This window comes from Pelodiscus sinensis, chromosome 19, assembly GCF_052426305.1.
Source record: "Pelodiscus sinensis isolate ZL-2025 chromosome 19, ASM5242630v1, whole genome shotgun sequence".
NCBI classification, from domain to species: domain Eukaryota; kingdom Metazoa; phylum Chordata; order Testudines; family Trionychidae; genus Pelodiscus; species Pelodiscus sinensis.
In genome coordinates, this window is record NC_143070.1 from 31,229,196 (window position 1) to 31,241,233 (window position 12,038).

At 52.6% G+C, this 12,038-nt stretch overlaps 5 non-coding genes across 5 annotated transcripts; 2 read left to right on the forward strand and 3 right to left on the reverse strand.

The window, feature by feature from the left end:
• Positions 1-51: 51 nt before the first annotated feature.
• TRNAA-AGC (transfer RNA alanine (anticodon AGC)) lies at positions 52-124 on the reverse strand. The gene has a single exon. It is a non-coding gene; the product is annotated as a tRNA-Ala (tRNA).
• Positions 125-3,854: 3,730 nt separating this feature from the next.
• Positions 3,855-3,928, reverse strand: TRNAI-AAU (transfer RNA isoleucine (anticodon AAU)). Its single transcript has one exon. It is a non-coding gene; the product is annotated as a tRNA-Ile (tRNA).
• A 3,226-nt stretch (positions 3,929-7,154) lies between these two features.
• On the reverse strand, positions 7,155-7,228 carry TRNAT-UGU (transfer RNA threonine (anticodon UGU)). Its single transcript has one exon. It is a non-coding gene; the product is annotated as a tRNA-Thr (tRNA).
• Positions 7,229-8,779: 1,551 nt separating this feature from the next.
• On the forward strand, positions 8,780-8,862 carry TRNAL-UAA (transfer RNA leucine (anticodon UAA)). The gene has a single exon. It is a non-coding gene; the product is annotated as a tRNA-Leu (tRNA).
• Positions 8,863-10,748: 1,886 nt separating this feature from the next.
• Positions 10,749-10,964, forward strand: LOC142820567 (small nucleolar RNA U3). The gene has a single exon (XR_012897794.2). It is a non-coding gene; the product is annotated as a small nucleolar RNA U3 (small nucleolar RNA).
• The last annotated feature ends 1,074 nt before the right edge of the window (positions 10,965-12,038 follow it).

Genomic DNA, 12,038 nt, shown 5'->3' on the forward strand with positions numbered 1-12,038 from the left:
GGAGGTACAAAGAGGGAGGGGGCCACTGAAATTAAAGGATAGCGCTGTCATTGGAGAATGTGGGCATCGATCCCACTGCCTCTCGCATGCTAAGCGAGCGCTCTACCACTTGAGCTAATTCCCCTGCCAACAAAAGGTTTTGCTGCCTCACCCGCCTTGTTCCAGAGCCCACAACATCCCTGCGAGTGCTACTTGTGAGACTCACACCTGTGGGTCGGCTAGCTCGGAGGTTTAGGACGTGGTGCTCATATCACACTGACGCGTCTTAAGAGCAAGCCCCTTATTTCAAGCTATAACAGGCTCGCTATTCCGACGTCCCTGCATGGGGATTTATTTCCAAGTGCTGTGTAGCCAGCCCCAAATTACAAAATAAGCTATTTCAAAATAGGCACATTGATTATTTTGAACTATGGGACGCACCCCTAGTGAGTTAGAGCTGAACTCTGCCCCCAGCTCCCTGCTCAACCCACCCACGTACTGATTCCCTCACTGCCATGGGGCTGTTTGCATTGGCCTCTTTTCTCTGTCGCCAGGCTTCAGCCAGGACTGAGACTCAGGCAGGAGAACGTGACCCGGCTCCCTGCACCTGGGCCCTGCATTTCTCATCCCTTCAGACACACTTGCCAGTGGAGGAATAAATCACAGTCACATGAGTGTAGATTATGAAACTTTGTAGCTGTTGTTGCCTTGGAAACTCCCCACAGACCTTCCCCTGGGGTCCCGGGCAGCCCGCTCACACTGCACAGCTCACTTCGAGGTGAGGGTGCTGTGTAGACGTGCCCGTCCTGTTGAGGGCCAGCCTGCTGGGGGGAGGCTCTGGCCACTTCATTTCCTTGTCTCTCTCAGGCTGTGTCTACACTGCAGGGCTACGTCTACACTGCAGGCTTTTTGTGCTAGAGCAACTGCTCTTGTGTAAAAACTTGCAGAGCGTCTACAGTGCAGGCACGTTCTTGTGTAAGTAAATTTATAGTGCAGCATCAGACAACAGGGCTTCTTGCACAGAAGTTATTGCTCTCCCCACGAGGAATAAGCCCTCTTGTGCAAGAACTCGCCCACAAGGAGGCAGTGTGGACGGGCAACAGGGGTTTCTTGCTCAAGAAAGCCGCATATCTAAAATGCCTGTCAGAGCTTTCCTGAGCAGGAAAGTGTCCACACTGCCATGGCTGCTTTTACAGAAAAGCACTTCTCTTGTGCAACAGCACATGGCAGTGTGGACACACTGTTGGGCAAGGCCTTTTGCACAAGAACTCTTGCACAAAACAGTTCTTGAGCAAGAAGTCTGCAGGGTAGGTGTAGCCAGGGGGTGTTTGGGTTTGTTACCAGCACTAAGCTTTGTACAACAAACCAGGGAACATTGTGAAAAGCCAAAACCTTCCCGCCCTGGGTGTCCTTGGCCAGTCAGAAAGTGGCAGAAAGATTCCCTGAAGTGCTGACTTCAGGTGATTTGAAGCAAATTGTAACAGCTCAGATGAGGTGGCTGAGTGGTTAAGGTGATGGCCTGCTAATCTATTGTGCTCTGCACACATTGGGTTCAAATCCCATCCTCATTGGGTGTTAGCAGCCCTTCCTCTTGCCTCTCTCAGAGGTTCAGTGCCAGCCCCTCCTGCAACCCTGCCTGCCCCAGCCCCTCCTGCTGCAGCCTGGGAAAGGGGAAATCTCCACAGAGACACTCCCAGCTGGGACCCTCATTCCCTTCTGCCCTCAAGGGGAAACTTCACAAAGGAGATTCCAGGCAGCCAGGCCATGGGGGTCTCTGAGATGGCTCTGTCCTGTCTGGCAGTTGTCATGGTCCCTCTGTGAGGTCACTGCCTCCCAGCCAATGAGCTGAGGTTCTGCAAAAGTTCCTTGTGATGTCACTGCTGCCTTGCAGGCTCATGTCCTGCCCCTGGCCAGCCCCTTGGCATGTGTGAGCTGCTCTCCCTGCCCCTGTCATTCAGGGCTGGTTCTGGGGCTCAAGCAGGGAACATCAGAGGCTTCTCTGGGGGCCACATTGCTAGGCCAGGGGCCCTCCTGTGGGGCTGTGAGTGTTGCTGTCCCTGCTGTACAGACACGGCCATAGAGCCTCAGGAGGCTGCAGCGGTGGGAGACACTTCCCTGGTTTCGGGAGGGAGACGAGATGTCAAGTCCCATGACTTGGAGCCAGCTACCGATACCCATGGAAAGCTGATTTTCAGAGGGGTGTGATCAGCCCTTCCTGTGTATCTGGCTTCTTCAAAGGGGCTTAATCAGGAGCTAAAGTTGAAGAAGGAACAGTTAGAAGGTGAATTTCTGTGTCTGGCACTGTCCCACCTGACAAAGAATTTACATTCCTCTGCTTTCTGAGACAGTTGGCAAGGATGCTCCACAGTGGCTGTCTCTCTCTCTCTCTCCCTCTCTGCAGAAGCTGTTCAGACCCCTCACTAGCCAATGCTGGTGTCAGGTGCAGCTCTGAGTGCTAAAATCCCAGGTGTACAAAGTCAGAATGAAGGGGATGCATTTTGCTCTAGAAGTGACAGCCGGAGGGAGGTGGCTGGAGCAGAGCAGGGTCTTTCTGGAGACAAAGAGGAGCCTGAGGATGAGAAGGCCCATGAGAGGCAGAGACTCCAGAGCGGGGGGGGTAGTTATTTGGTCTGGCAAACTGGCATGGCCCAGTCTGGCTGCTTTGATGTTCTATTTGGCTGTTCTTGTCCCCTCTGGGCAAGGGAGAATGGACCCTCCCCGCATCCTGAAGTGGACATTAAATGGCCTGCGAAAGGCTAGTGTAGGTGAGTAAGGAGACATGTTTTATGTGTCTCTGATGGTGTAGTGGTTAGGATCCAGTACTTTCACTGCTGTGGCCTGGGTTCAATTCCCAGTCAGGGAAGCCCCTGGCAACTTTTACCAAACAACTCCATAGTCAACTTTCATGGCCTTAGTCAACTTTCTTGCCACATGTTACAGCAGCTGTGACCCAAGAGGTTAACTCAGGGCCCCTTTCCCACCTCTCCCTCACTGTTAAAAAAAGGGTCTAATGGTGCCAGCAGCCTTTCAGAACATCCCCCAGCCCTTCCCTCCCCCTTGGCTGGGCACTGCCTGGGCTCAGGCCTCCCCGGTGCCAGCCTAAGGGCTCTGGAGAGGACAGGGCAGCTTCAGGGCAGCTTCAGGGGCAGAGTCCTTTTTTCTGCAGTAGTTTAAACCCAGCCCCTTCGTTCCAACTAACTTTACTCCTCATTTTTTGCCCCTCTGTGTCTCCCCCCCAACACACCCCCTTTCCCACTCCCCCCCCCCCCCACCCCACCCCACCCCACCCACTGGTAACACAATCAGGACTTTTCCCTTGAAAGAACAAACTCTCTGGTTTTTATGTGGGGAATGTAGAACCGGGGAGGGGCTGGGGAAAGACCCTGGGAGGGGGGTGGAGGCTGGGAGGAAGGGTTAAGGCTGGCACCTTCCTCTGATGGTCCCACTGCTTCATGTCAGGGGCCTCAGCAGCGCTGGGGGGGAGGCTCCAGGGGGAGAAGCTGGTTCAGGGGAACTTGAGCTGCTGGGCCACTGAAGCAGGCCCCCAGCAGCAGCCTCTGTGCAGGGCTCACACGCTCCAGGCCTCCCAGTCATATTGAGTCTCCCCGTGTGGCTTGGGCTCCAGAGCCTTCCCCCCAGCTGGTGCCTTGAGGTAGCCACTGCAGCAGCAGGAATTTGGGCATCAGTTCCCCTGCTTTTGGGGACAGGAAGCCAGGCCAAGGCCCTTTTAGCCACTGGGGCTGTGCAGGGTGGAGCCTCCCCCTACCAGATCTCTGCCCTGCTTCCTGCAAAGCTCTCAGCCTTTTGCTTGTTTCTGCTTCCTTGTCCCTAGCAGGCAGCTAAAGGAAGGGAAGTCACCAAACCAAACACCCCTGTGGCCAGCATGGGGTTTGAACCCATGACCTTGGCGTTATTAGCACCACGCTCTAACCAACTGAGCTAGCTGGCCTACAAAAGTACAACTCACCAGTGGACCTTTCAAGAAAGGCGCCTCAGGCAGCAGCAGGGACGTCTCTGAAGCTTCCAATGGCTCTTCTCTGACAGGGCCACTAGCGACTCACTGTGACGTGGGCTGGCTAGTCCAGCTGGTTTGAGGTTTGGTCAAGGTGGCTGGCGGCCGGCAGACCCAGGACAAAGAGGCAGCCGGAATCTCCTGCTGCCAGCACCTTGCCTCCCAGCTTCTTCCCTGTCAGCAGCAGCCTCAGCCCCTTTTGGCCACTGGGAAGAGAGGCAGGAATGGGGCCAAGTAGCGAGTCAGGCTGAGGGGGGCAGGCAAAGCTCATCTTGTCTTGCAGGGCCACTGGCAACAGCTTCTCTCTTGTGCGCTGCTGCTGAGGAGAAAAACACCCTGAGAGGGACCAGAAAGACCAATTTAAAAGATTGTTTAGAGGGGGCACCTGCTAGCGCCAGGGGGGCAAGAGTCAGAGCCTGGCAGCTCCTGGGGACCACACAAGAGACCACAAGGGTAAGCAGCAAGCTCCAGGCAGGTTAAGTTTTAGGGCCCAGCCCATCTCAGCCAGGCAGATCATAACATCAGACTGAGCTCCAGGGGGCATCGGAAACAAAACTCTCTCTCTGGGGAGCTTGTAGATAAGGAGCCCAAAGCTCATAAAGCAGGAGGGTTTTGCAGCAACCAGCCCAGCCCCAACAAGTCCCACAGAGATTTGAACTCAGATCACAGGATTCAGAGTCTGAGTGCTGCCTCTTACAACATGGGACCTACATGAGCCAGCAGTGACTCAATTACGCTGAACTGGAGCCTCAGCTCATGCCCACTGGGACCAGCTTTGCTTGTTTCCTTCCACCCAGAGCCCCCTTCTTCTCCTGGGCTGCAAGGAGCCTCCCTGGGACGCCCTGAGACAGGCACAGGGCTCTGCCTCCCCATAACCAGCCCCACCCCACCCCACCCCACCCCACCAGCTTTGGCAGAACAAAGGGAGGGGGGCCTAGCTAGACTGCTCCCTTCTTACACACTTCAAAAAGTCCATTTGTAAACAGGCCTAGACTGTGTGGCCTAAAAGATAAAGCATCTGACGTTGGGTTAGAAGACTACAGGGTTTGAGTCCCTTTGCAGTTGTGTTGACTGTGCTTGTGGGTTCTGGTATCTCATGCTTGGAAAGGTTCTTTGTAACGATATGTATCCATTGGAAGGCCTCTCGCTATTCAGCAAATCTAACCTTTACCATTCTGCAGAGAGGCAGCAATTAACTGTAAAGCCTGGGCTCACATTCCATCTAAATAGCATTTCAATAGGGTCACACTAGGCTGTGAGAAGGGGCTTGGATCCTAAGGACACCCACTGTCACCAAGTAAGAAACAGATCTCAGGATGGGTAGAGAAAACTTAGTTAACAGCATTTTGTCTGGCAAAAAACTGCTTATCAGTGTTTGTGCAATTGGCATTCTATGATTATTGTCCTCACTTTCCTATTGTTTGTCTGTGTGATCGCTTTCTGCATTGTAACTGTTTCTCTCTGCTGTATCATTAATGTTGCTGGGGGGAAATCAACAAAGGTGGTGCAGTATGATTGGTTAGGTAAATCATAATAGTATGTTATCTTTGGTTAGTAACATTAAACTAAAATAATTGCTTAAGCAGGACTCAATTTTCACTCTATAAACTGGGGTCCAAAAAGGAGACCAGGGAGAAGAAGGAAAAGGGGAAAAGAGAAGAGGAAGAAGGAGGGAAAGGGAAAGGAAGGGAGAAGACCAAGAAGGAGGAGAGAAGCCCTGGGAGCAGAACTCACCTCCAAGGCAGCCTCAGACCAGAGCGGCCAGGACCCCTCTGTATGACGGTTGAAATGGTTTGCTGTGTGAATTCTGTCAGGTGACGTCAGGCCTGGACACTGGAATTATTTACCAGTTTCCCTGAGCTGTTAAGTCTCAGAGCTGTGGTGGCCGAGTGGTTAAGGTGTTGCACTAGAAATCCAATAGGGTTCCCCTGTGCAGGTTCAAATCCTGCTCCCAGTGAGGCCTGTGTTTTGGTCACACCCCTTCCTAAGGCAACAAGGTACCCAAACTCTGAGACCAGGGAGAAGAACCTGCCAGTCCCATCAGAAGGGACACCTGGGCTATGTCTACACTCACAGCTTCTTCCGTGAGTAATATGCAAATGAAGCTAAGTTTGGAATATTACTGAGCCTCATTTGCATAGCTAATGAGCCACCACTTTTTTCAGAAGAGACTCTTGCACAAGAAGGAGCATCTACACTACCCCTTCTTGCACAAGAAAAACCCTCTTGCGCAACGCCGTTACACCTATTACTTTTCACTAAACACAATTATCAGACTGCCCAGTGCACATTCCTACCTTCTTTTGTGCACACAACGTACCGGGGGCTCTAATTACTGGCCACCTGCCTTTCACACAGATCATTGATCTTTGTGACTTTCAGGTACATTCACATGGCAGCTGTTTGAACATAATGTGCTTCTATTGCATGACCAGCACAAGAGTGTCCGGTTGTGTCTACACTGTGAGTTTTCTCAGCAAAAGACGTGCTAATGAGCAGGGCTTGCCAAGCAGCGGGGAGCTCTGCTCGCCAGCCATGTGCTTTCGCATGGTTCTGCGCTCTGCGCACACACAGATCGTTCTGCGCATGTGCAGATCGCTCTGCTCCAGCTCTTCCGGGATGTAATTACTTACATCCATGAGCGAGTAGATTACATTATTTGCAGAGCCCTGGTAATGAGGGTCTCATTTCCATGAGTCATGATCTCATTTGCATATTTTCTGACAAACTGGTTTTGCGCTGGGGTTGTCGTGCAAAAACAAGCAGCATGGAAGTTTTCTGTTTGCGCAAAACCCCCTTTTTCTGCAAGATCAGGATACCTCTTTTTTGGGAGCATAAGAATCTTGTGGAAAAAGGGAAATTTGTGCAAAAAAATGTTCGCACTGCTTGTTTTTGCACAGCAATCCCATTGGCAGAAAATATGCAAATGAGATTGTGACTCATGCAGTTGAGTCCCTCATTAACATATTTTTTACAGAGAAAACTTCTAGTGTAGCTGTAGTCTCTATGAGCCTCACTAAATCAAACCCCTAAGGAACCTCCTGCTCTTTGCTACTATCCTACTCCCACTGTGAGGGCACCACCAAGCTCAACTGAAGGTAAAACCAACTCCAGATACATGTTGAAGAATGGTGGGAAGAAAAGACCCATTGACCTGGGAACAAGGCACCACTGGGAGTTGAACCCAGGATCCCCTGCTTACGAGGCAGGTGCTTTAGCCAACTAAGCCATGGTGCCCTCCTTGGAAGCAGCCCTAAAACTGTTCTACTTTATGGTGCCAGACACCCCCTTCCCATTCCAAAGTGCAGCCGTTCCCCGTTCCCCTCCAGCTCTTGCCATGACTCAAGGCCTGCGCAGCCCAAGACATTTGATTGGCAGCTGGTACCCAAAACCTTTTTGTCAATTGTAGCACCAGGCCCCAAAGGGACAGACCCAAGGCAGCCGCCTGGTCCTAAGGCCAGGCCTGCAGCCAGGGGGAGGGAGAAGAATCTCTCCTTTCAGCTGGAGTTGAATCAGCCACCTAAGGACACTTGCTGAGCACCCGCTACAGGCCTCTGCTCTGCCAGCTGAGCTATGGAAGGTGCCTGGGGCAGGCTGCTTTGCCTATGTTGGCCCTCTCATGAGTGCCAGGGCAAGAGTCCCCCGAATGGGAGGGGCAGAGGAACCCAGCAGCACAGGGGTGTCACAGGCGCTTCACCCGCAGAAGGACCCTTGAGTGATCCCGGCAGAAACTCCGCGTCTCGCTCCCTGCAGCTCCCCTTGCTGCCCTGGCAGGCGCTGCCCCTTCTCCCACTGGCCTGGGCCTGGCCTCCCTCCCCTGCCCGGCACCACAGAAAGCCCCTTGGTATGAGCCTGGGCAAGCTTAGGCCCTCGGCTCTGGGGCCAGCCCCATTGTGTGTCAGAGCCCCCTGGCCACAGTGCTACTCCAGGGGGCCTGGTTCCAGGGCCTCCTAATCCCAGGGACTGGGGGGCTGGAGGCCTTTGCCCTGGAGCCTCAGAGCTCCCTCAGTGCCACCTTCCAGGAGGGGGAATATCCCGCAGGGCCGGTGCGATGTAGGAACCTCTGCCAGGGCAGTGCCCCCAGCTCAGTCCCTGCCCCTTGTGGGGGCAGGTAAGAGATACCCCCTCCCCTTCCCCAGAGAGCAGCCCCCCAGGGCTATAGGGGGCGGATCTGGCCCAGGGCTGCTCCCAGCAGAGGTGGCTTTGATCCCAGCCTGGGTCCAGGGAAACTGCTCCCAGCTCCCAGCATGTGCGAGGTTGGGGGAGTGAGCAGATCAGCGTTTGCAGATATTTACACTTATTTGCATAATGCGTATGCAGATATGCAGGGCTCGGCAATCAGGGCAATCTACCCGCCCGTGGTGAGTAGATTTTAGCCCGGTGCGGCGCTCAGTGTAGTCTGCGCATGCGCAGTGATATGTAAATAAAATGTTACTGGTCTGGCAAAAGTTTGTGAATGGTTTGTCTGTCCATGGTATAAACACAAAGGCTGGAAACACTGGCCTGATCCCTGGGGGCTTGCCGAATGCAAGGCAGGGAAAACATTGGGTGAAGGGAGGGGGCATATTTTCCCCACCAGGCCTTTGTTCCTCGGAATCCCTGGGGACGTTGGGTTTTGTCTCATTTTTCTTCCCTTTTCCCTGCTTCCTTCTTTGCTGTGAGGAGGGGGCAGCTGTCGCCCTCGCGGTGGGAAGCCATGGTACAGGGATGGGATGGGCACATGCTCTGAGAGGGAGTCCCTGGGCTGTTTGGGGAGAAAAGTTTCTCATGTCTGTTCTCCTCCACACCACCAGGATGGCTGAGTGGTTAAGGTGTTGGACTTAAGATCCAATAGACGTTTGTCTGCATGAGTTCAAACCCCACTCCTGGTAACTTCCCTTCTTTTGCGAGACATTGATCAGGATGGTGTTTAATCCTGCTGTGAGGCAGGGGACTGGACTTTGTCTCTGAAGGTCCCTTGGGCTATATCTGCACTGGTGGGTTCTTGTGCAAGAACACATCCATGCTGGTGTGTGTGAGCTGTGCTTCTGTGCAAGAGCATCCATGGCAGTGTGGATGCTCTCTTGTGCAAGAAGCCCTTTCTTACCACACTTTACTATAAAACTTCTTGCACAAGAGCGATTGGGCAGTGTGGCCCGTCTTGCGCAATAACCGACCAGTGTAGACACAGCCTTCCAGTTCTAGTCCCAGTTCTGATTGGCTGAGCAGGGGCCAGTCACAGGGGGGAGACTCAGAACTTTGTTAAAGCGACGAGGAGTCCTGTGGCACCTTATAGACTAACTGAAGTGTAGGAGCATAAGCTTTCGTGGGCAAAGACCCACTTCTTCAGATGCATCTGACAAAGTGGGTCTTTGCCCATGAAAGCTTATGCTCCTACACTTCAGTTAGTCTATAAGGTGCCACAGGACTCTTTGTTGCTTTTGCAGATTCAGACTAACAGGGCTACCCCTCTGATACTTGATTCAGGACTTTGTTGTTCTCCTTAAGTCCCAGCAAATGAGCCAGAACCAATCAACTGCTCGGGGAATTGTTCTGCTTCTCACCATTGGTTGTCTCTGAGCAGCTCCTGAGTCTCTCTGTGTCCTGGTGCTTCTAACCCACTGGCTGAGCCATCCCTAGGCTGGGCTGTGGGGCTGTAGCTCCTTTGAGGCACTTTATTCTGATCCGTCAGGGTGTGAAACTCCAGACTGAGGGGGAGTTTCAGCATCAGGTTTCTGGGTCCTTTTCTTCAGTCCCCACCCCTCTCAGTCACCCACCCCCAGCCTCTTCCAGCACAGCCTGCCCCACCTTCCCCTATAGGGCTTCCACAGGGGCCTCTGTCCCAGGGGGAATGGGGAGCCCCTGCCCCCGGCACCCACCCACCCTGCTGCTGCTCCCACAAGAGCAGAGGATTCACCCGACACAAGTAAGTGCCTCTGTCCCCCCTGACACCCGCTGCTGGGTTTCCCTCCTATGTAGCTTGCTGGCCTAGGTAAGGTCACATGAGACTACTCATATGCACCCCCCACCTCTCCCCCGCCAGCATGGAGCCCTGGGCAGCCGCCCTGCTCGCTCAGGTCTCAGGCTGGCAGAGCCTGCAGGGATACTGGGTTTGAATGACAAGGTGTTGGAGCAGCTATTAAAAGGCTTCTTCCTTGGCAGGGCTTTGTGCTTGTGGATTGGCTGTTTCTTGGATGACTGGTGCTTGCACATGCAGCTGGGCTTTAGCAAATCAGAATGAAGTGAGTCATGAGTAACCCAGCACCTCTGGAAATGGGAGTGGAGTAAAAAGTACAATATTGTCTAAAAAAAATAAAATAACTTGAATAAAAATCAAAGTGTGACAAAAATAAATGACTTGAGTAAAGTACAAATACCCAAAAAAGGTCTTGAGCAGTGTGATCAAGTATTTCTACTTAGTTATTTTCCACCTCTGCCCGGCAGGCAGGGGTTCTTGGCCCCTTGCTGGTCTGTGGACTGGCAGTTTGTTACCACTGATTTAGAGGAGCCCCAGGAACTGCAGTTTCAGGAAGAAACAGCAAGAGATTTTGATTGGCTGCCAGGTGCTCCACATGCTAATCAGGAGGCGTGTGTCTGTAAACCGGGACAGGGAGCATATTCTAATATACAGATTTCTAAACCTAGTGGAGTGTGTTTGAATGGGACAAGCATTTTGCTGAGATTATTTCTGTTTCACACAGATGTTGTGTGAAAACATTCCTCATGAGGAGAAAGTGAATGCACATGAATGTGGGTGTGTAGCGAGCAGGCTGTTGTTAAGACTGTGCTTTCAGAGATCATTTCTATAGTTGGTAACTAGAGAAATACAGCTGAAAGTGGTTGGTCTTGTTAGCCATGAGGATGAGCGATAGTGTTCTCTTCTGAGCATGAAGCAAGCAGACAGTGTTGTTTTAATGTAATTGCTGTCTGCTGTTGATGATTGTTCCTTTTTTCCTGTTGGGAAGCTGGAAGAAGAGAGCACAAGCTGAGTGGTTGGCTACTGTCAAAATGTTTAAAATTAGTTTTCAAGTAGAAAGGAGCAGGGATTTTACTTTATAATCCTATCCTGGCTTTTCTTGAATTCCTGGTTTTATATGTGCTACCCTGATCCTGATGTCTTCATGTTGTTCTCTCACCAGCTTTTGTGTCTTTTTCCCTGAGCTTCTCACACTCAACTTAGCTAGTCTCTTAGATCTGCTTCATGCGTTGTCCCTCATCTGTTCCTTAGTGGCCCTGGGGGAGACAGATACTAGGTGCAGCCAGGTATTAATTATCCCTTGGGTTAGTGTCTTTCTCCCATAACTTGTAGCTAAGATATTTGTTAGTAACTGGCAGAGGCCGCTGGGGCTCACCCCCGAACAGGCGCCCACAGACTTAATATTGGTGCACAAGACAAAACTCACCTGCTCCTGGAACAGAAACACTGACGAGCAGTGAGGCCCCTCCCTGGCAGCACCGAGCAGTGAGAGCTGAGTGAAGGGGGAGGCAGGACCAGGGGGAGAAGGCTCCATGACTGCGTGAGAGGGAGGCTCTGCCCTGGTCAGTGGGGAATCGTTGCCTCTCCGAGGGGCCCAGGCCTGGTTGGTCATTTCCCCAGGTTACTGAGTGGGGGCTGGAGCCAGTTCTGTGTTGTCTCCTTCAACAATCAAAGCAAACCAATGGATCTTGTGCAGACCTGACTGTGCTGGGCTAGTGCTGTGTGTGCCACAGAGCTTCCTGCAGGGCTGCCCACACAGCAGAGGGGAGGGGCAGTTTGAGTCACCCAGCTCTGCCCCTTCTGAAAATGGCAGGTGCTGTCTTAGCAGTGAGGGAGAGGTGGGAAGGAGCCTGAAGTCACCTCTTGGGTCACAGCTGCTGTAACGTGTGATAGTGAAATAAAAGGTTAGGCAGTTGTCCAGAGGGTAAATTGACCAGGGATCTGTGGCTGGTTTCTTGGAACCAGACAGGACTTGTTCGGGGTAGGTGGGATTGGGTGCTAGGACCCCCCCACCTGTGTATTAGGCCCGGGGCCATCTGGGGCATGGATATTGCTGAGGTGTCGGAGGGGTTTTGCTCGTGAGGCTTCAGG